This window comes from Chlorocebus sabaeus, chromosome 14 (genome assembly GCF_047675955.1).
Source record: "Chlorocebus sabaeus isolate Y175 chromosome 14, mChlSab1.0.hap1, whole genome shotgun sequence".
Lineage (NCBI taxonomy): Eukaryota > Metazoa > Chordata > Mammalia > Primates > Cercopithecidae > Chlorocebus > Chlorocebus sabaeus.
This window is the reverse complement of record NC_132917.1, coordinates 100274529-100298752: the sequence shown is the minus strand read 5'-3', so window position 1 is coordinate 100298752 and position 24224 is coordinate 100274529. Positions and strand designations below refer to the sequence as shown.

Genomic DNA, 24224 nt, shown 5'->3' with positions numbered 1-24224 from the left:
CCAAGGGGGAAATAATCTCAAAGTGATACACCAAATCAGTGGCAGAACAGAACATAAAGCCCAGGGACTTTCACTGCCCACGCCGTCAGTAATAACTCTGGGGACCTGTAGGGACATCGAATTTTATTGGAAGACTTCTCTTTTGTGGGTGTTCTAATTATGAATACTGAAGGGGAAAAATGCACACAATGTGAAAATGATGACTTATACTCATGGTATTCAAATATAAGTGACACTTTAAATGGAGATGCAGTCCTGCTATAGAAAGAGCACTGGACAGAAGTCAGGAACCAGGTTTCTTGTTCTGACATTGTAACTAATGAGCTGTTTAATTTTGGACAAATAATTTAACTTCTCTGGACCTCGGAAGTGTCGAAGTACACAATGTATTCTCTAGCTCCACAATTGTATGACAACCTTCATTTTAAGGATTTTGAAGGTGAGTGGAAATGATGATTATATCATGTAGTCTTGAAACATTAATAATACAATTCATTTACTATAACCTTAAAAAGATAAAATGGTTACAGAAATATATTCAATTAAAGAAAGATAGCCCAGATGCAGTGGCTCATGCCTGTAATCCGAGCACTTTGGGAGGCCAAGGTGGGTGGATCAACTGAGGTCAGGAGATCGAGACCAGTCTGGCCATCCTGATTGTTTTATATATAAAGTTTTGGTGCCATGAAAGAAATAGCACTCGAATATAAAATTTTCTTTTGAATTCTCAGCAAGGCAACGTCCTTTTTTTTTTTTTGAGACAGAGTCTCGCTGTGTCGCCCAGGCTGGAGTGCAGTGGCACGATCTCGGCTCACTGCAACCTCTGCCTCCTGGGTTCACGCCATTCTCCTGCCTCAGCCTCCCAAGTAGCTGGGACTACAAGTGCCCGCCACTATGCCCAGCTAATTTTTTATATTTTTAGTAGAGACAGGGTTTCACCATGTTAGCCAGGATGGTCTTGATCTCCTGACCTGGTGATCCGCCCACCTCGGCCTCCCTAAGTGCTGGGATTACAGGTGTGAGCCGCTGTGCCTAGCCAAGGCAAGGTACTTCTATAGAAGGGTGTGCCCTTACAGATGGAGCAATGGTGAGGCACACTTGGAGGAGAGAGTGGAAGGGGTTCTTATCCCCGAGGCAGTGGCAGCTGCTGCTGTCTTTCGCCTGTTGGCTAGGGTTAGACCGCACAGGCTAAACTAATTCCGACTGGCTAATTTAAAGAGAGTGATGGGAGGGGGGGTGAGTGGTTTGGTGGGAAAAATGCTTATGACAGAGCAGGTAATCCGAATGAGTCAGGGTGGAGCAGGTGATTGAAAAAGGTTGCTTTATGAGAAAATTAAGTTTAAAAGCAGAAGGTAAAGAATTGAACATACTGCCATATTGATTCTTTGAAAAGAAATTTAGAACTCATATCTAACAGTGATGAAACCCCATCTCTACTAAAAATACAAAAATTAGCTGGGCTTGGTGGTGTCTGTAACCAAATTTCAACATGAGATTTGGAGGGGAACACCTATTGTCTCCCAGGTGTCTGTAATCCCAACTACCTGGGAGGCTGAGGCAGGAGAATCACTGAACCCCAGGAGGTGGAGGCTGCAGTGAGCTGAGATCATGCCACTCACTCCAGCCTAGGCCACAGAGCAAGACTTCATCTCAAAAAAAAAAAAAAAAAAAAAAAAAAAAAAAAAAAAAGAAAGAAAGAAAGAAAAAGAAAAAACAATAGAGAAGACTTTTGTTTCTGGTCTTTTAAGAAAAATAATATGAAGAAGCCAGAATAAAGATAAGAGAATTATAAAACACAAGCAGAATTAATCATGATATGAGTTTAATCAGGAAAATATTTTAAAAATCAAGGGGCTCAATATTGCAAGCAGTATTCATCATCATAGGCTTTTTAACCATATACAGACATAAAATATTATTACACAGGAAAATAGAAGGGTTCAAAGTACAAAAGAGATAAAGACAGACTAGATTTTGAAAAGACAATTTCATTATTCACAGAGGGAGAGAGTAGAGAATTGCCAAAATGAAGAGTCCCATCTAGGAGCAATAACTGATATCCAGGAGGCTGAGTTAAAGGGTGCTGATAGTAGAAATGATTAACAGGCAGAATGCATTTCAGCCAAGCAGAGCGCCAAGCCCAGATATTATTGTCTCAGGAGTATTCAGCAAATAAACAGAGATATAGGTGAAACTTGAAAGATTTCAAAATAGGAAGAAGCACGTTTACCTTGAAGGGAAAAATAAATGATAAACAAAATAACACAGAAAGACCAAATCAAAGTATACAACAATTTAGAAATGAAACACCTATTGTGGGAAAATGACCAGCAAGAAAGCTTTGGGAAAGTCACCGGAATTTTTTAGAAGCACCATTTGGTCTCATTTTTTAGACACCAACTAGTCACACACAACCCAACTTTGGGCACTTCTTGGGGTCATTGCTGTGATGATGGGGGAAAGCCAGTGGCTAGGCCGTCCTGCACACATAAATTCTTAGTAAGGATTATTTGCAAATTCCCACACGGGAAATTAATTTCAAATGCTGAGTCAGAAGTGGAAATTGTCCAATCTAAGAGTCAGCAAGAGGTAGGAAGGTGGCCCATCAGAGTCACATCTAGGAACAAGAGCTGATATCCAGGAGGCTGAGACTCTGCTTGGCTGCTTTTTAAGGAGAGATTTTATAGTTTATCCCAGTTAGTATGGGAGGTTCTTTGAAGAATGCCAACTAATAACTGCAGAAGGAACAATGGAATTAGGAAAACATCCTTTGCAACCCACTAGATACAGTTTGGATGGGTGTCCCCTCCAAATCTCATGTTGAAACTTGATCCCTAATGCTAGAGGTAGGGCCTAGTGGGAAGTGTTTGGGTCATGCAGTTAGATCCTTAATGAACAGCTTGGTGGCTTTGTGTCATCCTGAAAGTAATGAGTTCCTGCTCTATTAGTTTTTGAGAGAGCAGATTGCTGAAAAGAGCCTGGGACCTCGCTCTCCCTTGCTTCCTCTGTTGGAATGACATGCTGGTTCCCTTTTGCCTTCTGCCATGACTGTAAGCAGCCTGAGGTGCTCCCCAAAAGCAGATACCAGAGCCATGCTTCTCGTACAGCCTGCAGACCTGCGAGCCAAATAAATTTATTTTCTTTTTTTCTTTTTGAGACGGAGTCTGACTCTGTCACCCAGGCTGGACTGCAGTGGCACGATCTCGGCTCACTGCAAGCTCTACCTCCCGGGTTCACACCATTCTCCTGCCTCAGCTGACCAAGTAGCTGAGACTACAGGTGCCCGCCACCAACGGCTGGCCAATTTTTCCATCTTTAGTAGAGATAGGGTTTCACCATGTTACCTGGGATGGTCTCGATCTCCTGACCTTGTGATCCGCCTGCCTCGGCCTCCCAAAGTGCCGGGATTTCAGGCATGAGCCACCGTGCCCGGCCACTTCTTTTCTTTTCTTTTTTGAGATGGAGTTTTGCTTTTGTCACCTAGGCTGGAGTGCAAAGGCATGATCTTGGATCACTACAACCTCCACCTCCCAGGTTTAAGCGATTCTCCTGCTTCAGCCTCCCAAGTAGCTGGGATTACGGCGCCTGCCACCATGCCCAGCTAATTTTTGTATTTATAGTAGAGACGGGGTTTTGCCGTGTTGGCCAGGCTGGTCTCGAACTCTTGACCTCAGGTGATCCACACGCCTTGGCCTCCCAAAGTGCTGGGATTACAGGCGTGAGTCACCGTGCCCAGCCTTTCTCTTCTCTTTATAAATGAACCAGACTCAGGTATTCCTTTACAGTAACCGAAATGGACTGAGACATCAATAAAATGGTTTATTCAGGCCAGAATCATTAACAGATGCTGAAACCATATGGTGAAAAGGTTGCTGAAGAGGATATCCACTTGGTAAAAAAAATTACCCCTCTAGAGCTCACATAAGGGAAAATGTAGTTTGGTTTTTTTTTTTTTCTTGAGACAGAGTCTTGCTCTGTCGCCCAGGCTGGAGTGCAGTGGCACAAGCTCCACTCACTGCAAGCTCTGCCTCCTGGGTTCATGACATTCTCCTGCCTCAGCCTCCTGAGTAGCTGGGGCCACAGGCACCTGCCACCACGCCTGGCTAATTTTTTGTATTTTTAGTAGAGACAGGGTTTCACCATGTTAGCCAGCATGGTCTCGATCTCCTGGCCCATTCTAGGAACTCCTGCCTGCCTTGGCCTCCCAAAGTGCTGGGATTACAGGCGTGAGCCACTGCTCCCGGCCCTTTTTAAAAATTTTTATTTTTGACACAGAGTCTCCCTCCTTCATCTAGGCTGGAGTGCTATGGTGCCATCTCGGCTCACTGCAACTTCCACCTTCAGGGTTCAAGCAATTCTGATACCTCAGCCTCCCAAGTAGCTTGGATTACAGGCACGCGCCCCTATGCCTCACTTTTGTATTTTTAGTAGTGACGCAATTTCACCATATTGGCCAGACTGGTCTTGAACTCCCGGCCTCAAGTGATGTGCCTGCCTCGGCCTCCCAAAGTGCTGGGATTACAGATGTGAGCCACCACACCTGGCCTGGTCCTACCTATTTAAAAAGCAAAACTGTTAGGTATAACTTTTGGCCAAACTCTTAGGGATGTTGAGAAAAAAATTACTGAGGCACTAAGGATGCCATGAACAGAGAATGTTTGGGAACCTCTGCCCTAGGACCACTACTATATTATAATGGAGTATACTGAATGATGTTCATCCTTCTGACCTGGAGCCATCAAGATAGTATTCGGGCTCACTGTCCCTTGTTCCAACACGACTCCAGTCTTTATTCTTGATTATTTCAATGTACACAGAGATGATCCTTCTCTCACTGTGGCCTCTTATATCCTTGAACTTCTCTCTTCCATGACTTTGTTCTCCCTTGTATCTCAGCCACTAACTCCTTTTGCAAGCTTGTCATTGCCACATGTAATGTAATGTTAATGCCTGACTCCAAAGAGCCTTTCAAACAACTTCCATACCTGCCCTTCGCCCCCATCCATTGATACCATCTTTCAGCAACCTCCACCTACCCTTGGCATGTGCTCTTCCCCCTTCAGCTTAAGTGCCACAATCAGTCATTATGATTCCCCCCTTGCCTACACCCTCAACTTTCTTGCCCTCTTCTTGTTTCATGATATTGCTTTACGGACGCCCTACCCTGGTGAAATCTAGCCCCCTGCCTTCTCTGGGCTGCACCTGTACTCCAGGACTATTGCAAGACCCCGAGACCACCTCTCAAACCCATTCTCCATGCATCAGTCAGAGAGACTTTCAAAACTCACTTTATTGCTTAAAACCTTTCAAGGGTTTTAAGCATAATGCACGGAATCCTTATAACAATCAGCACACTCTTTACTATGGAGTAAATCACATGTTACTGTGTCTACATCAGCCAAGGGACTTGAGTACAGACCTCTGTTTTTAATAGTTTCATGCTGTTTTTTGATTTTTGTTTTGTTTTGTTTTGTTTTCCGGTATTTGAGAGACTAGGTGGACAGAAGAAGTCATGTCCTTACCCATGGCTGTCCCTCCAAAGGTCACTGGTCGGCACTTTCATAGGCCCCTTGAGATAGCAGTAATGATAGAATTTTCAAAAATGAATTTTAATGAGGTTCAGAAAACAGAAATAAGGTACAGTGCCTCAAAGCACTCCCCCAAGTGTGGGGGTCCAGAGTGGCCATCTTTAGACCCCCCAAGTGGCCCAAAGGTCAGCCTGACTCCCCTTACATGAGAAAGATAATCCTATGAGAATAAATATAAATAGGTAAGTGGGTGAATAAATGTAGGTGCATGAAATTGAAACAAGAGGACTTCATTATGTGATGGCATAAAACAGAATATTCTGGAACGGACAAAAATAAAACTTTGGACTGGGTGAGGTGGTTCATGCCTGTAATCTTAGTGCTTTGGAACACCTAGGCGGGAGGTTCGCTTGGGACCAGGAGTTTGAAGTTACACTGAGCCATGATCTTGCCACTGCACTCCAGCCTGGACAATAGAGCAAGACCCTGTCACAAGGATGCTAGAATTTGTCGATAAATACACTTTTATTTATGTATTCCCCATCTCTCTTTTTATCCTATTTTATGTAGACAGCAACGTGATTTTTTTCCCTCCTTTACGGAGGCTGCCTACTAGTTTGCAGTTAATACCATTTTACTGTATTCTATGTAGGTATTGCCAAGGTCAGTTGGCTGAAGGTTTATGTTTCTTCCTTGAGAAAAATACAGAAAAGAAAAAAAAGATCTTCGGTTTGAGTAGGAGAGTGGAAAAGAAAATTGAAATACAATCGTACATTTCCGGCAGAGTTCACCCATTATTTTTCATTTTCAAATCGAGTTTTGCCACTTCTCATTAATGGAAATGCTGCAAGACATTTAAAACCAGAACAGCAACAACCACCACCAAAACAAACAAACAAAACCACCCATAACAAGGGGTTGCCACTGTTTTTCTGTAGCATCTCAGCAGATGACCTCCTGGTGTTGCAGTCGGCAACTGGTTGTGAGTCTATTGAAATTATGGGCAGGTGCGGTGGCTCACGCCGGTAATCCTAGCACTTTAGGAGGCCAAGGCGGGTGGATTACCTGAAGTCAGGAGTTCGAGACCAGCCTGACCAACATGGTGAAACCCTCTCTCTACTAAAAATACATAACCCCGTCCCTACTAAAAATACAAAAATTAGCCAGGCATGGTGGCCATGCCTGTAATCCCAGCTACTCGGGAGGCTGAGGTGGGAGAATCGCTTGAACCCGGGAGGCACAGGTTGCAGTAAGCCAAGATGGCGCCATTGCACTCCAGCCTGGGCAAAAGAGCAAAATTCCGTCTCAAAAAAAAAAAAAAAGAAAAAAAAATTACGCCATTTGTTTTAACTTATGACGTCTTTGAAAAGCATGCAATCTGAATTCGTTGGGTTAGCGAGGAGAATACTGAAGTTGAAGGGCATTTATAGAAGTCTATAAAATGGCAAAAACCGAAAGGGAAAGAAATGAGCTATGAGTATTCTGTCTTGCTAGTAAACAAGTTCCAACTCTGCAAATCAGTTTTCAAAAGAAACTGTTTCCTAAGTACCTGTACACTCTGAAGCATTTTAGGCAAGAGAATGAGGGGTAAAAAGTATCTTCATGTTGTGCATTACAATAAAGACTATTATGTAACAACGTCGCGTCTTCAAAGCAACCCTGCCAAGAGGAAGAAAGTGGTCCTTATGAGACGGATACTTTCCTGCTGGAAGGCCCTCAATTAGAATTGTACATATGCATTCATAATACAGGATATTATTTCTATATTCGTAGAAAATTGCTTTCTCATGTAACTCCAGTGCTGTACGTGGGCTGGGATACCGGCCCTCTGTTTACAAATACCCAGGTGCAAAGCTGCGCGGGCCCTCAAAGGACAGAAGTGTCTGTGCCCTGCGGGAGCGGGCCACAAATCCCGAAAACGCCGTGGCGCAGTGCTCCTTCCCGCGAACCTGCGTGGGCTGTGGTTCTCTGTTGCTCCCGACATAGGAATGTCAGTTCATATGTGTACCCTTCTCCACTAGATGTCACTGTAAATCAATTGCTTAAGGAGAGAACCCGGGTGTTTGGCGCATCTCCACACAGTGCCGGGGTCTGAAGCCCGGTCAGTGCCTGCACTTGTGTCCTTCCCGACTGGGCAGCCCCCAGGCGGGGCGGACGCGGAGACTCGCTGTGCACGGAGCGGCGCGCTGTCCCAATGGCAACCTAGGCGCCGCGACCCGACCACGAAGCGAGGTGGCCGGGGCAGTGCGGGCGGGCGGCGCAGTGCGGGGGCGGGCCCGCGCCACGCTCCCCTCCGCCCTGCTAGCGAGACGGTCACGTGCCGCCCAGGCGCTGCCCCCTGCGGGCGGCTGCAGAACAAGAGGGCGGGGCCGGGGAGGGGAGGAACACGACGGCCCACGCCGGGCTCCGTGGTGCCACGCCCGAGGCTGGGGTCGCCCGGGGCTGGGGGCAGCAAGGCGCGTGCGCCGCGCGGCTGTGAGCGCGAGCGGGGCCTGGGAGGGGGCGTGGGCGGGGCCAGGGAGCGCGCGCGGGACGCTATAGGGGGCGTGGCTGCGGCGCGCGCGCCAGCCGGAGGGGGAGGGGCGGAGAGGCACCGCGGAGCGCGCGCGGGGTTGGTTGCCGTGAGCGTGGCGGTTCGTGGAGCGCGGCGCGGCGGTGGGTCTGCCTTTCCCCGGCCCTCTTCCCTGGTCCCTGGCGGGGGCACTGGCGGCGGCGGGGCCGGGGTCTGCAAGGCCGGAGGAGGCGGCCGGGCCCGGGCATGGTGGTCTGGGGCAACGCGGAAGGTGAGCGACCCCCGGGCCGGCGGCGGGTGGGGGAGGGGCGGTACCGGACACGCGTCGCCCGGAGGCGCCGCAGACACGCGCGGCAGCGGCCAGAGCGCGGCCGGCCTGAGGTGGGCGGGGGAGGGGCGCTTAGCCCCGGCCCGCAGCCGTCCTCTCGCGGCCTGGGCTGCCCGCGGCGCCCTCCTCTCGTGCCCGCAGCCGCCGGGTTATGTAACGTGTGACCTCCCCTTCCCTTTCGTCATGGCGCGGCCAGCCCCGCGCCGCCGCCGGCTCCATGGCCGCCCCGCGCCGACCCCTGGCGCTGCGGCCCTTCCCCCCGCGCTCCCCACGTCCCGCTGGCCCGGCCAGACCGCGCCGCAAACTCCTTCCTCCTGCGCCGGCGCCTCGGCCGCCCATTCAGTTCCGCGCCATTCATTCGCGCGCGCGTTCGGGCGTTCGTTCCCCAAGCGTTTGTAGAATGTGGACCCGGCCGAGCCGCCGCTCCCAGCCGCACTCCAGCCGCGGCGTTTCCCCGCACCCCGGCTCCGACGCCCCCGGGGCGTCCCGGAACCGGTCGGAGCGTCCGAAGGCGGTTGCTGCTCGCTTGTTTTTCCTTGCCGCTTGTCTGTTCCCTTAATACGCAGGGCGCCGTTCCCCAACTGTCCTTCCGAGCGCCCCTTGCCCACTTGCGCACTGTTACAGTGATGCCACTCTGTGTTTCGCTGCTCTTCCCACCTCTTCCCAGTTTGTAAAGAAAGAATCTCACATAACACTTCTTAATGTATTGCCCCGTAAAATAAATTGCAGGTGTGTACGTCTGCTAATTCTCTTTATCTCCACGTCTTCTCACGCCATGTAGTAAGTAGAAATGGTTTCATTTAGGTGAAAATAATGCAGACTAGCACATAGCACAACAAGGTCTTGTAACTCTTAAGGAGTTTATGTAACAGTCCGTAATTCTGTGTATCTGTCTGGTGTTTTCTCTTGATTTTACACTTTAGTCTCCGAGAGTAAGCCATTTCCTGTTTAGGTAGGGTAGGACCAACCATAACCTTGGTTCTCTCTATGGAGTGCTGTATATAGCCAATAAGCCTCTGGGAACCATCTATCTGTCCGCCAACTTTTCACACACATCCTTGCGTTTGCCCGTGCAAGCACAAGTGCTGCGTGTTGTTCCCTGCCTTCCTGTTCTGGACCCTTAAGAGCTCACCTAAAGTTCCTCTTCTTCCAGGAATCATATTCCGGTATACAAGGCTCTCTTACATTCAATTCTGAGGCTCTTTGCCTCCTTTGCTGTGTTATGATTGTCTTTTTGGCCCTGTCTTCTCTTATTTTGTAGGACCTTTGAGGGTAGAGTCTGTACCAAACTCCTATCTTTCGTTGTAGACCCTTAACCGCTATTTTATGGTAAACAGTACGTATTTAATATTTTTTTCTAAAGATGGGAATTGCTCTTTTAGGATTAATTTCTAGGAAGTCTCAAGTAGAACATAATTTTTTAAAAATAATGTGCTTGAGTGTATAAGATCACTACATTTCCCCCACTCTCAGCCTCAAAACTCTGATTCTACGTAAGAGAATTAAACCTTGTCCTCACCAGCAACAAACTGGTCATTATTCGTAAGAAGTTGCAGTGACTACATATAATATATGTTTGAAAGCACTTTCTTTGATAGCAGCTGTAGTGGAAAGACAGGAACTTCACAGTTAGATGGAGGTTAGATTTCTGGCCCTGCAAATTGTTAGCTGGTGACTATAGACAAGTTACTAGTATCTCTGATTTTTTCTCGTTTGTAGAATGAAGATATCATTTCCCACCTTGGGTAGCGGAGAATTAAATGAGTTCTTAAATGTGAGACATGTAGTAACACCATAGTACTAAGGAGGTGCTCAGTAAATACATACTCCCTTTGGTATACCAGTTTATTGCGGTTCACAATCTAGAATGAGCCAGGATGTGCTAGAGACAACGCGTGAGAGGAAAGGTAATCAGAAGAGGTGACAGGTACCTCTTCTCTCCAAATAAATGAACAAGTCCTACACTGAAGAGCATTGTGGCTCTTTCTGCTTTTCAAGAATGTGTAGGTGTGTATATGTGGCATATTACTAATCATAGGGTATGTTAAACAGCATTTAAAAATGAAAAGTTTTTTTCTGTTACTGTAATAGCACCAACTGAAGCGCTAACATGGACATTAAAAAAGAATCTTACTTTTTTCCAAAAGCAAGTCAGGAGAGGAGACGGGAAAAGGCATATTAAAAAGGCTCTTTAGAGGCAATTAGATAGCAGGCTCTTCTGTTAGCATCTACTTATAAACAGTACATGAATCCTAGTCTGAGTTCCATTATCTCTTGGTTGGACTGTTGCCATAGTGCCTTTACTGGTTTCTTTATTTGTCTTGCTCCCTGACTGTTCCCTAGGGATTCCCCTTGACAACCAGAGGGATCTTTTTAAAAATGTAAATCAGATTGTCACTTTCTTGCTTAATATCCTCCAAAAGCTTCCTGTTAACACTTACATTTCAATCTTAGCCCTTAGCACATCCCATCAGGGTATAGCATGATTTGGCAACTTCCAGCTTACCTCTTATTAGGTGACAGACTTTCAGCAACCTACCCCAGTCCCATAGTCATTTTGCCGGTTCTTGAACAAAGTGTTTCTACCTTGGGGTGTTATACTTACTATTCTCTTAGCATGACCCCTTCCTCTAAGTGGTCATGGCTCTTTACATCTTGTGTTTCAGCTCAAATGTCATCGCCTCAGAGAGGCCTTTTCTAATTCTAAAATAGGAATCAGCTCCTTCTTTTATAATCTTTTATTCTTTAGTCTCTTTTTCTCTATAGCATTTATTACTAGGTGAAGATAACACTGTTTTTTTCACTTATTTAGTTATTTCCCCGCTTAGACTTGTTTGCTGCCAGCCCTCTTCTCAATAAGAGAGCAGAGGCCTTGTCTGCCTTGTACACAGCTTTATCCCCAGTGCTTAGAACTGCGCCTGGTACATAGTAGGTTGTCAATAAAACTTGTTGAGTAAATGAATAGTATAGTTGATTTGAATATTGGTTCTGGAATCAGACAGCTGGGGTCACAATTCTCTGGCTGCTACCATTTACTAATTGTGAGACCGTGGGCAAATTAGTAACTTGGTGGTGCCTCAGTTCTGCTCATCTGTAAGATGACTATGATAATACCTACCTCACAGGATTATGGTGAGTAATAATTGAGTTAATATATGTAAAGTGCTTAGAACAGGGTAATTTTAGACCTTCTAAGAACTATTTGAAATTAGCTTGTTCACTTAGGATTTTGTATTTTGGCATGAGATAAAGTTGGATTAATTGAATTTTTTTCTTTTTTTAAATTTTTTGGGACAGGGTCTTACTCTGTTGCCCAAGCTGGAATACAGTGGTGTGATCATGGCTCACTGCAACCTCAACCTCATGGGCTCAAGCCAGCCTCCTGCCTCAGACGCTCGAGTAGCTGTCACTACAGGCGTGTGGCACCATGCCTGACTAGTTTTTTAATGTTTTGTAAAGATGGGGTCCTACTATGTTGCCCAGGCTGGTCTCAAACTCTTGGGCTACAGTGATCCTCCTGCCTCATCCTCCTAAAGTGGTGGGATTACAAGTGTGAGCCACTATGTGTGGTTAAATTTTATATGTATTACTTTGGTGCTGAATTTTTGTTAGCTACCAAAATTATATTTATGGAACTCCTTTAAAAAATACATTTTGTGGATGTCTAGAACAAATTAAAAAATGAACTGCTGAGAGTGGTGACTGGTGTTTGGTCTTAATGTGTAAGTGAGGTTTTTTTAGTCTTCAATCTGTAGAAGATGCTAAGAGTGATTATCTGAACAACTGCCCACCAAAGTGGCTTTTATATAGTTCCCTTTGAAGTTCAGCTGAGATCCAATTGTGGTGATGAAAGGACTTGCTAGAGGCTTCCTGTCTTCAGTTGAAATATGAGTCTTGTAGTATCTAGGAAGGAAATTTTTTATCATCTTTAGTTGTGTTCAGTTTCTCCCTTCTTTCAGTGGGTTTTTCCCCTCAAATTGTATTTGGTTATTAATTGGAACTTAACCCAGCTGTGCTTTGTATCTTTCTGTTCTTTTCATAATATGATTTATTTTTCTTTAGCAGTTACAGAAATAGGAGAAAGAATTGATGGAGACAGTGACTTTGTAATAATAGATACTTTGAGCTAATACAACTTGAATTATTCTCATAAACTAAAATTCTGCCTGTGGTAATTGAATTTGCATAATACCAGTTATTTTAAATTTTAAATTCACTTGTCCTTAGTAAAATGCTTCTTTGTAGGCTTGTTATTTTCTCAGGCTGAACTTTAACAAGCAATAGGATCCTAAACCCTAGGCCTAAATTTTTTTTAAAAAAAGTCAAAGGGCTGCTGCTTTGGGTAACATTTCTTCCAAAATTTATTAATTGTAAGTTATTAAATATTTACTGTGTGCTAGGCTCTTTGCTAGGTGCAGTGTCTTATTTAATATCTACAGCTACCATATACGGTTGGCACCTTATAAAGAAACAGATTTAGAGAGATGTTGTTACTTGGCTGGTTGCACAAGAAAGGAGCCAAAGTTTCAGGCTAGTTGCTGAGGTCATACCCAGTCTGCTGTGAGGCATGTTAAAAATGACAAGGTTTTTGTTTGGAAGCTTGCCGTTACAATTTATCACATTATTTGTGAATGTATGTAACTACTGGCAGCTTAATCATTATGGCTAATATTTTGATTTTTGGTTTTTTTTTTTAAATTTAACTACTCTACTTAAATGCCTGTGTTATAAATGTGAAATGTTTTAATAGGATGACTTGCATCATAATTAATGTTTTTCTCACATTTAAAAGTCATTAAAAATAAGTCAAAGAATTGTGTCTTGGTGCTTCAGCTTTGTAAATAGTTTGAAAAGGTTTTGCATCTAATATGTTAGACTTAAGAAAACATAAACGTCTAAGTTTGCTTAAGGCTAAATTGGAGGTAGCAAGTAAATATTTAATGAAAGTTCCTAGTGATGTGTTCCTGCTGATTATGGGGCAATTTTTTTTTTTAAGCTTCTATCTTAGGTTCTAGGGTACATATGAATGTTTGTTATATAGATAAACTCATGTCATGGGGGTTTTTATACAGATTGTTTCATCACTCAGGTATTAAGCCTGATACACAATAGTTACTTTTTCTGCTCCTTTCCATCCTCCCATCCTCCATGCTCAAGTAGACTCTAGTGTCTGTTGCTCCCTTTTTTGCGTTCATGAGTTCTCATCATTCCGCTGCCACTTACAAGTGAGAACGTGTAGTGTTTGGTGTTCTGTTCCTGTGTTAGTTTGCTAAGGATAATAGTCTACATATCTGATCTTTACGTGGATCTCCTTCAATAAGGAGGAACACATAGGTGGGATGTTTTTACATAAATTTTAATGGTTTCTGACATTTCCTTGCAAGGCTTTTTTAATTTGTAAGAATATCTAAATTATGAGTTATTGGCTTCTCAACACCTCAGAATGTCAGCGATAGAAAGAATCTTACAGATTCCGTAGGCCATGCTGTTATATCTTACTGTAGGAAAGTGAGACCCCAAGGGTCATTTGCCTGCTAAAGAGGAGAACTAAGACTAGAGCCTAGGTTTTCCCCCAAGGCCATTTTTTCCCCTGCTACACTAAACTGTTCCTGCATTACTGAGGGAAAGAGCAGCAACACTTAGTATCTCATATGCAAGAGGGCAGAAAATAAAATGATATGTTCTTGTAAAATTATGATTTAAAGTCTTGATTTTATCATTGGAACATAGTAGAAAAAAATTTTTTCCTCTATTATAATGCAATTGAAAGTGATGCTTTCTCATGTAGGCAGGTAACTGCCTTGTCTACGTAGGATGCTTTGAGAAACCTTTTAAAGACCAGTTGGGTCCCATGACTTTGTGCTTGAATTAAAATATTAGGTAGTGATGGGCAAGAAAAGTTGGTTGTGATGTGAGTAGTTCGTATTCAAACTCATATCTGATTAAGCAAGGTGTTGCTTACTGACCTCAGTCATTCCTGATCATACCCAAGGCTAAAATGAACTTTTTGGAGGTTTAGTCACAAAATAATGGCTGCATCTTACATTCTCTAAGCTCCATCATTTCTACATTTGCGATTTGTAGGAATGGACTTAATGCATTTTTATCTTTTAGGCACTGGTCTGAATTATGTAGTTGAAGCTCTTATTTAGATATTTTGTTCTTGTAATTGGTTTTCATTAAGTTTTGTATTTTACTCTTATAAATTCAGTTTCTTGATGACTCCTTAGCTGTTTATTTATTTATTTTTTTTTTTGAGACGGAGTCTCGCTCTGTCGCCCAGGCTGGAGTGCAGTGGCCGGATCTCAGCTCACTGCAAGCTCCGCCTCCTGGGTTCACGCCATTCTCCTGCCTCAGCCTCCCGAGTAGCTGGGATTACAGGCGCCCGCCAACTCACCCAGCTAGTTTTTTGTATTTTTAGTAGAGACGGGGTTTTGCCGTATTAGCCAGGATGGTCTCGATCTCCTGACCTTGTGATCCACCCGTCTCGGCCTCCCAAAGTGCTGGGATTACAGGCTTGAGCCACCGCGCCCGGCCAGCTGTTTATTTTAAGCCTTTTTTTTTTTTTAAAGCCATTTAACCTGGACAGTCCTGAACTTTAAAAAATATTTTAACAATTTCTTCTTCAATATTTTAAAGACCCTAACAATTTTTTTTTTTTTTAGATGGAGTTTTCCTCTTGTCACCCAGGCTGGAGTGCAATGGTGTGATCTTGGCTCAGTGCAACCTCCTCCTCCCGGGTTCAAGCCATTCTCCTGCCTTAGCCTCCCGAGTGGTTGAGATTACAGGTGCCTGCCACCACGCCCAACTGAGTTTAGTATTTTTAGTAGAGACGGGATTTCACCATGTTGGCCAGGCTGGTCTCGAACTCCTGACCTCAGGCGATCCCACCCGTCTTGGCCTCCCAAAGCGTAAATTTTTTAATACAGAATTTTTTCCCATGATAATCTTCTCTGTGTCATTCCAGTTTTAGTACATGTGCGGCCGAAGCAAACACAACGCTTTATATCTTAAAGAGTGCTTTACCTAACTTTTTTCTCATTTAATTCTCTTAAGAGTGCTGGGAAGAGAGGTCAGGCAGCGTATCCTATTTTATAGCTGTAGTGTCATTTGGGCATCCCTTACCCAGAGTGAGGTAAGTCATCGTAAGTTAAGGGTACCGTCTACAAGACTCTCCTCACTTCGTGTATTAGCTACAAACTCTACAAACTTGCAGGCTGTCCACACTCTGACCAGCTGGCTACGACTTCGGCAGTTCCCACTACACCTCACGTTTGATAATTTGTTAGAATGACTCACAGACCTCAGGAAAGTGCTTTCCTGAGGTTATATATAAAAAAGAATTATAGTTATTTTTTAAAAGATACAAATCAGGACCAGACAATTAAAGAGACACATAGAACAAGATCTGGGAGGGTCCCAAAGATGAAGCTTCCACGTCCTCAGGACGTGTCATCCTTCCAGTACATCAGTGAGTGATTGCCAGCCAGGAAGCCCCACTTACTCTACAAGCATCTAGAGTTTTTGTGGGAATTTTATTACATAGGTATGATTGAACTCAGTCGCCAGCCCGCTTCTCCCTGGAGGTCAGGTTGTTAGGCTGGTGTCAGCTTGCTCAAAGCCCCAACCCACTATTCACATGGTTGGCATTTCTAGCGTGGCCAACCCCCATCCTGAGACTAGGGGCTTACTGGGCGTCACCCTGTTAATAGAAACTCAGTTGTGCGCCAAGAGGGACCCATTATGGATTCATGGATAGCAAAGACACTCCTATCAGTTGGGAGACTCCAAGAGTAGAGTTTTCCAGGAATCAGACAATGGCCAATTTTTTTTGTTTTTGTTTGTTTAGGGACAGGGTCTTACTGTGTCACAGTGGTGCTATCATAGCTCACTGTACCCTCCAGCTTTCAAGCCACAGTGATCCTCCTGCCTCAGCCTCCCCAGTAGCTAGGACTACAGGCATGCATCATCGCACCTGGCAAATTTAAATATTCTGTGTGTGTGTGTGTAGGGATCTCCCTATGTTGCCCAGGCTGGCTTCAGACTCCTGGCCTCAAGTGATCCTCCTGCCTTGCCTCCCAGAGTACTGATATTACAAGCATGAGCCACTGTGCTTGGGCCCCAAATTCTTTATTACACAATGCTAGCTAAATAAGTGAGAACAGATACTTGCTCAATTGTGACAGCTAAAACTAATGGTAGTGATAGTAACCCAGTTACCTGTGTTGTATTAAAAATTGGAACAGGTTGTATTTAAATATATGTAGAAGCATTGCCTTCTGTTGAGAATTGCTACATAACATTTTCTTTTATTGATACAATAGAATTTAAAACTTGGGTTATTCACTTGAGTTAAATGTTTTAATTACATAAATTTTATTGTAGCTTGGGTTATAAACTATATATTTGATACTTTAAAGCTTAATAATTGGCTGTAAAAAGTTTGAATTTTGGTATTGCTCTTGAATTTGTACTTTTAGATGTACGTAATTATTCATTAGTTATTTGGAAGAAAAAATATGAAGTGAGATTTTTATGGGTGGGGTAGAGGCATTGATAATCTGTGTTAGGGTTGTAAAATGTTTCAGTAACTTAATTGCTGTTTTGAATTTTAGCACTTGAGTCAAAGTTACTAACACTTCAGGTTTACTGTGTTGGAGGTTAATATTCTTTTGCATATTGTTTATGCCTAATCTTATTTCAGATTGTCACTTTAAAGATTAATTAAATTATCTTGGAACTCACTGTTTCTCAGAGATTATAGTGTGCTAAATTGTTACATTGAATAAGACTTCCGGTATCTTGAAGAATGTAGCATGTTGTACTGTTATGTTTTTTGTTTTTTTAAAAGTATATAATTTTAAATATATGATATTATTGGTGTAAGCAAGGGAAGATTCCAGAAGCAGTGGCAGCTTCTGCTCCCTTTATGTTTACTTGCAATTATATTTAATAGAAAGATTTGTGAGAAAATGGATTTATGAATGCTGGAACTGATAGCAGGTCCAGAAAAGAAGAGTTTGACTATATTTTTGAAATGCAGTTGCTCTGAGGGATTTGTTATTAGTTATGTATCATTGTTTATGCCAGTTAAACCTTATGAGTTCAGAGATCTAATGACTTGTGTGGCTGGAATGCACAAGGTGAGGACTTTAAGATTTATAGGTTATGGTGCAGGCTAGGCTCAGGAGCCAGACACTCTCCCACCCAATTTACACTTGCTTAAAACTTAGAAAGTAAGGTTTAAACTTCTTAGTATGATATATTCAAGGCCTTCTGTTATATTTTACCACCTACCTTAGTTGGTCTACCTCTACATCTGGCCATGTTCCTACATACCAGTAAATTCTAGAATGTTGTCCTAAACATCTTTTAGTATTTTTCTTTTTATTTTTTATGAGGCAGGGTCTTGCTGTATAGTATAGGCCTGAGTGCAGTGATGTGATGACAGCTCACTGCAGTCTTAACCTCCCAGGCTCAAGCAGTTCTCCCATCTCAGTCCCCCAAGTAGCTTTGACCACCGACGTGCACCACCATGACTGGCTAATTAAAGAACTTTTTTTTGTGGAGACAAGGAGGGTCTCACTTTGTTGCCTAGGCTGGTCTCAAACTCCTGGGCTTGAGCAGTCCTCCTGCCTTCAGTCCTCCTGCCTTAACCTCCCAAAGTGCTGAGATACAGGTGTGAGCCACTGCACTTGGCCCTTTTAAGTTTTTGATTATGAATTTTTCTTCTTCCTGAAATCTTTGCCTTCATGTCACCCCTTCCCACCTACCTTCTATCCCATAAAATCCTACTGATTGTTCTTAGTTTAGATCTGCCTCTCAGTGATGCTTTCTTGGGTGTCTTCTCGAACATGAGATTTATGGCTGTTTTCTCTGTGCATTTATTTAATTCCATTAGTGCCTATAATGCAGGATCTTTTATTAGTAGTATTATTTTTACTTTTTTGGTCTTGCTTTGTCTCCCAGGCCAAGTGCAGTGGTTCACTGTAGCCTTGACCTTCCAGGCTCAAGTGATCCTCCCGCCTCAGCCTCCTGACTACAGGTGTGTGCCACCATGCCTGGCTCTTTTTATTATTTTTATTTTTTTTTAGGGATGAGGTCTGCTGTGTTGCTCAGGCTGGTCTCACGCAAGAGATCTTCCCACCTTGGCCTCCAAAAATGCTGGGATTACAGATCTCATAGTTGTATGCAAATCTCTGATAACCTTGGATTGTGGTTTATACTCATTTTACTCACCTTGAAAACTGAAGATTATAGTAAATGCTAGGTGAATGGAGAAAAACCATTAGCTCAGACCTGGAATTTGGGGTAAGGGGAAGTGGGGGGCAGGACAGGAGAGATTTTGTCATCTGTCATCTTTTTTTTTTTTTTCTTTTTCTTTTTTTGTTTTTTTGAGACAGTCTCGCTCTGTCACCCAGGCTGGTGTGCAGTGGCGTGATCTCGGCTGACTGCAACATCCCACTCCCTGGTTAAAGCAGTTCTCCTGCCTCAGCTCCCAAGTAGCTGGGACACTGGTGAGTGCTACCACACCCAGCTAATTTGTTGTGTTTTTTTTTTTTTTTTTTTTTAAATTCTTTTTTTTGAGACGGAGTCTCGCTCTGTCACCCAGGCTGGAGTGCAGTGGCCGGATCTCGGCTCACAGCAAGCTCCGCCTCCCGGGTTCACGCCATTCTCCTGCCTTCGCCTCCCGAGTGGCTGGGACTACAGACGCCCGCCACCTCGCCCGGCTAGTTTTTTGTATTTTTTAGTAGAGATGGGGTTTCACCGTGTTAGCCAGGATGGTCTCGATCTCCTGACCTCGTGATCCGCCCGTCTCGGCCTCCCAAAGTGCTGGGATTACAGGCTTGAGCCACCGCGCCCGGCCTGTTGTGTTTTTAGTAGAGACGGGATTTCACCTTGTTGGCCAGGATGGTCTCCATCTCCTGACCTCGTGATCCGCCCTCCTTGGCCTCCTAAAGTGCTGGGATTATGAGTATGAGCAACCGTGCCCAGCCTGTCACCTGCAATCTAATTAAAATCTTCACCTGGTGAATTGCATTACTCCTGATGTGAAATTCATTCTACTTAGGACACATTGTAGCATCATTCCCTCTACTGTATGTAACCTTTCTCATTGCCACTGAACTGTCCTTTTCTCTGTTCTCACCAGTATAGATACATTTTTAGGTACAGGCAAAACCAGTGGTTCTCAAAGTGTGTGCCACGGTCCAGCAGCATCAACATTCCTGGGAACTTTTTAGAAATGCAGATTTCCAGCCCTACCTTAGACTCACTGAATCAGAAACATTGGAGTTGGGGCCAGCATCTTGTCTTTTAACAGGCCCTGTGCTGGTGATTGCGATGCATGCTCAGGCATGAGAATTACTGCTTTAGATACATTTCCCTCTTCTTTGATATTACTTCCTTTATTCTTCAGCCAAGTTCTGTTCCTGTTACTAGCTCTTCTACTGTGGCCTTTGGAATCCCTTATTTATTGCAACCTTGAACTTTCTACAGGTAATCATTTGGCTTTCCTGTGAGATTATACCACTTCTCCTTAGTGAAGATCAGTGGCTTCTTATCTCCTTCCTCTAGATTTTAATTTTTATCATGTCATCTCCAGAACATACTTTGTAGCTTGATCCTACTTATGGACGTGCTGACTTTGAGATGTGTAGAACATCCTAGTGGATGGAGGTGCTTAATAAATGCAATTGGGCCACGTGGTTTGGAACACAGGAAAGCAGGAAAATTGAGGGGAAGGTGTTTGGAAACGGGGTGATTTGGCTGCACTCTGGAAAACTAGGAAGGCAGTTCTCCTTGGTACTTCCTTTTTTAAATTTTTTATTCTTTTGAGATAGAGTCTCAGTGTTGCCCAGTGCAGTGGTATGATCTCAGTTCACTACAACCTCCGCCTCCGGGGTTCAAGTGATCCTCCTGCCTCAGCCTTCCGAGTAGCTGGGACTACAGGTGTGCACCACCACGCTTCACTAATTTTTGTATTTTTATAAAGATGGGATTTTGCCATTTTGGCCAGGCTCTTATCGAACTCCTGACTTAAGGTGATCCACCTGCCTTGGCCTCCCAGAGTCTTGGGATTGCAGGCATGAGCCCCCGTGCCCAGCCTCCTAGGTACTTTATTAAAACAGTGTCTCTACTTCTTTCCTTTTCTGTGGAAATCTGATTGAAGGGAAGAAAAGCATTAGTCATTCGTTCAGGAAGCCCCCTTCAGTTTGTATTAACTATTGATTTTGTTAAATCAAGCATCTTTTTTTTGGTAGTTATGAATAGCAGGAAGAATAAGAGAAAACTCTTTGTTATATTGAATTGTTTGGGATAGATGCTTTCCTTTTAATCAGATCAGCCTCAAACTGGGACATACAAATGTTTGTTATGCATTTTCAAGTTTAATATATCCAAATATTTTTTATACAGTACATCTTATTGTGTGTCTTTCTCTTTATCTCTGATTTATGTAGATACTGAATCAAAATCATATTAAAATGCTCAGATGTACTTATACATTAGGGTACAGGCCAAGCTGCTGTAACAGGGACTTCAGAATACAACAGGATTTAAGTTTTTCTTTCTCCTGTGATAGTCCAGAGGTAGACAGGCAGTCCGTAGTGGGTGAGCACGTCAGTGTTTTTGGGGTTCCACATTTCTTCTGTGTGCTTAGCCATTCCGTAGGGTATTGTCCTTATTCCCATGGGTGAAGCTGGATTACCTTACAACCGCATCACAGAAAAAGAAGTAAACAGCTTTCTTTAGGAATATGGCTCATATTTTTGTACACATCACTCTGCTCATACCTCCTTGGCCAGAACCGAGTCACGTGGCCACCCCTGATTTTTAGAAGAGCCTGAGAAATGTAGTCTCTGTTTGCCCACTCTGCCTCCTGCTAAGAGGGGCAGGGGAGGTGTTCCATTACTAAAAGTAAGAAAGAAGAATGAATACTGGAGGACAGTGCCATTTTGCCATCGCGGAGTTGGGGGTCCCAAGACCACCCTCATGAAACCAACTGCAAATCTGGGGATCCACACCATCCTTAGGTTAAATAATTAGCTAGAAAGGTTCACAGAACTACTGAAAGGGCTTTTACTTATGGTTGGATTTATTACAGTGAAAAGATACAGAACAAAATCAGCCAAGGGAAGAGGTGCATGGGGCACACAGAAGAGTTCCACTTATGAAACTTCCAGTTATCCTCTGCTGGTGAAGTTGTGGACAGTGCCAACTTCTGACAGTACTTATGGAGATTGCCAATCAGGGAAGCTCACCCAAGCCTTGGTATCCAGCATTTGTACTGGGGCTCGGTCACTTAGATATGATTGACTGTTGGCGTGGTGACCTTTAGTTTTCAACCCTTCAGGAAGTTGATAATACATGGCTGAAAACCCTTCACCGTAAATCACAGCGCGAAGCTATCTGGAGTGGCTCAAAGCCCCCAGTTAACAAAAGCACTTAACAAGGTGGACATCCTTTTTTGTGTGTGTGTGACACCAGCCTGGAGTACAAAGGCACAATCTCGGCTCACTGCAACCTCCGCTCACCGCAACCTCTGCCTCCTGGGTTCAAGCAATTCTCCTGCCTCAGCCTCCTCAGTAGCTGGGATTACAGGTGTGCGCCACTGTGCCTGGCTAATTTTTGTATTTTTAGTAGAGACGGGGTTTCACCATGTTGGCCAGACTGGTCTCGAACTCCTGACATCGTGATCCTCCCGCCTCGGCCTCCTAAAGTGCTGGGATTACAGGCATGATCCACTGTTCCTATAGAGTGGACATTCTAAGGGCTTAGAGATTACCTCCCAGTCTCATCTTGGACCATGTGAAGGTAGGGAAAAGAAAGGATTACCTCCCAGGAACCAAGGGCAAAGGCCAAACCTCTGGGTTAGGATCTTTACTGCACAGCCACATCTGTGGATAGGCGCATCTTGTTGTGTTTTGGAAAGCATAGAAAAAGTTATATAAAGTTGCCTAATATGTATGCGTTTGTTGAAAGCTCTTTAAAAACTAGATGTATATAATCACATACATTTATTTATTTATTTATTTATTTATTTATTTTCATTTATTTTTTTGAGACGAAGTCACCTGTTGCCCAGGCTGGAGTGCAGTGGCGTGATCTCGGCTTGCTGCAACCTTTGCCTCTTAGGTTCAAGCAGTTCTCTGCGTCAGCCTCTGGAGTAGCTGGGATTATAGGCGCCCACCACCAGGCCTGACTAATTTTTTTTTTTTCTTTTTTTCATTTTTTATTTTGAGACGGAGTCTTGCTCTGTCGACCAGGCTAGAGTGCAGTGGCGCGATCTCCACTCACTGCAAGCTTCGCCTCCGGGTTTCACGCCACTCTCCTGCCTCAGCCTCCCGTGTAGCTGGGACTACAGGCGCCCGCCACCGTGCCCGGCTAATTTTTGTATTTTTAGTAGAGACGGGGTTTCACCATGTTAGCCGGGGTGATCTCGATCTCCTGACCTTGTGATCCGCCAGTCTCAGTCTCCCAAAGTGCTGGGATTACAGGCGTGAGCCACCGCCTGTTTATTTTTGAGACGGAGTCTTGCTCTAGCACCCAGGCTGGAGTGCAGTGTCACGATCTTGGCTCTCTGCAACCTCCGCCTCCTGTATTCAAGCATAGAATCATGTACGTTTAAACAGTTGCAAAAGACTCTAGAATTTGTCAGGTCTGTAAAAAGTAAAAGTAGAAGTTCGTTTTCAAAGGCTTTCCTCCCCATCTGATTAACTTATCTTAGAAGCAAAATTTATGCAAAGACCTCTGCTCCTAAATATTTGCCCTGGCATGCTTATAGTGGTCCAAGCAAGCATTAGGTCATATCCTTTTCCTCTTCCTTACTTAAAAGTGTTTTTACCTTTCTCAGCATTCCACAAGTTACTTCCTCCTTCCTTTGTTCTCTTCTGCCTTTGCCTCTTTTAAAAAGTTCTAAGTTGTTAGCCAGTCGGAACAAATACAGAATGTGAGGTCCCATTCTAGCCAGTGGAAACCGGACACAGCAGTGGGATGGACGCATCAAGTTATAAATGACCCTGTCTCCTTTGGTGTACTCTCATGGCAAAACTGCTGGCAAGTGTACCCTTTCTGCAGGAAATAAAAATGGCCTTACTAAATAAATTTATGTTCAAGTGCTATTTCTTTATGGCACCGGGGAACAAGCATTTCAAACAGGTCCAACTCTTTCCACATACAGAGGAACTAAAATATGACTGATTATGACTTGCTTAAGTTCAGAGAACTGCTTAGCAACAAAGTTGATGCTGTCTTTGAGTCTCTACTTTTTTTTTTTTCTTTTTTGAAACGGAGTCTCACTCTGTTGCCCAGGCTGGAGAGTAGTGGCACAGTCTCGGCTCGTTGTAACCTCTGCCTATCACATTCAAGTGATTGTCATGCCTCAGCTCCCCCAGTAGCTGGGATTACAGGTGCCTGCTACCATGCCTGGCTGATTTTTTTCTTTTTAGTAGAGACAAGGTTTCACCACGTTGGTCAGGCTGGTCTCAAACTCCTGACCTCAAGTGATCCGCCTGCCTCAGCCTCCCAAAGTGCTGGGATTACAGGCATGAGCCACCACACCCGACCTCTACTTATCAATATGGACTAGTTGGGGTCTAGATGGAGCTTATTTGTAGGACCTGTTTTCTTCCTTGGTCTTGTTACATATATGGCTATATTGTAATCCAGACTGTTGCTAGATTTCCTGGTGAAGAATCTGTTTTGTGTTAGGTTACTTCAGTTCAATAGGAGTGTTCTTAACTTTTTAGCAGTTCGTATTTTTTCCATTGAAGATTTGGGAACATAATTTTGTAGAAGATGAGTATGATTTTGTACCACGAGCCAGCAGTGCAGCCTTATAGAACTTTTTAGCTTC

General features: G+C 44.0%; 1 protein-coding gene across 5 annotated transcripts in view; it reads left to right on the top strand.

The window, feature by feature from the left end:
* The first annotated feature begins 8093 nt into the window (after window positions 1-8093).
* Window positions 8094-24224, top strand: part of REV1 (REV1 DNA directed polymerase) — a 90147-nt gene continuing 74016 nt past the window's right edge. For 4 of the 5 annotated variants that reach the window (XM_008008174.3, XM_008008173.3, XM_008008166.3 and 1 more), the window contains exon 1: window positions 8094-8311. The gene's annotated coding sequence lies outside the window, so the exon portion shown is untranslated. The remainder of the gene's footprint in view (window positions 8312-24224) is intronic. The other variant, XM_038004206.2, reaches the window with a different exon arrangement.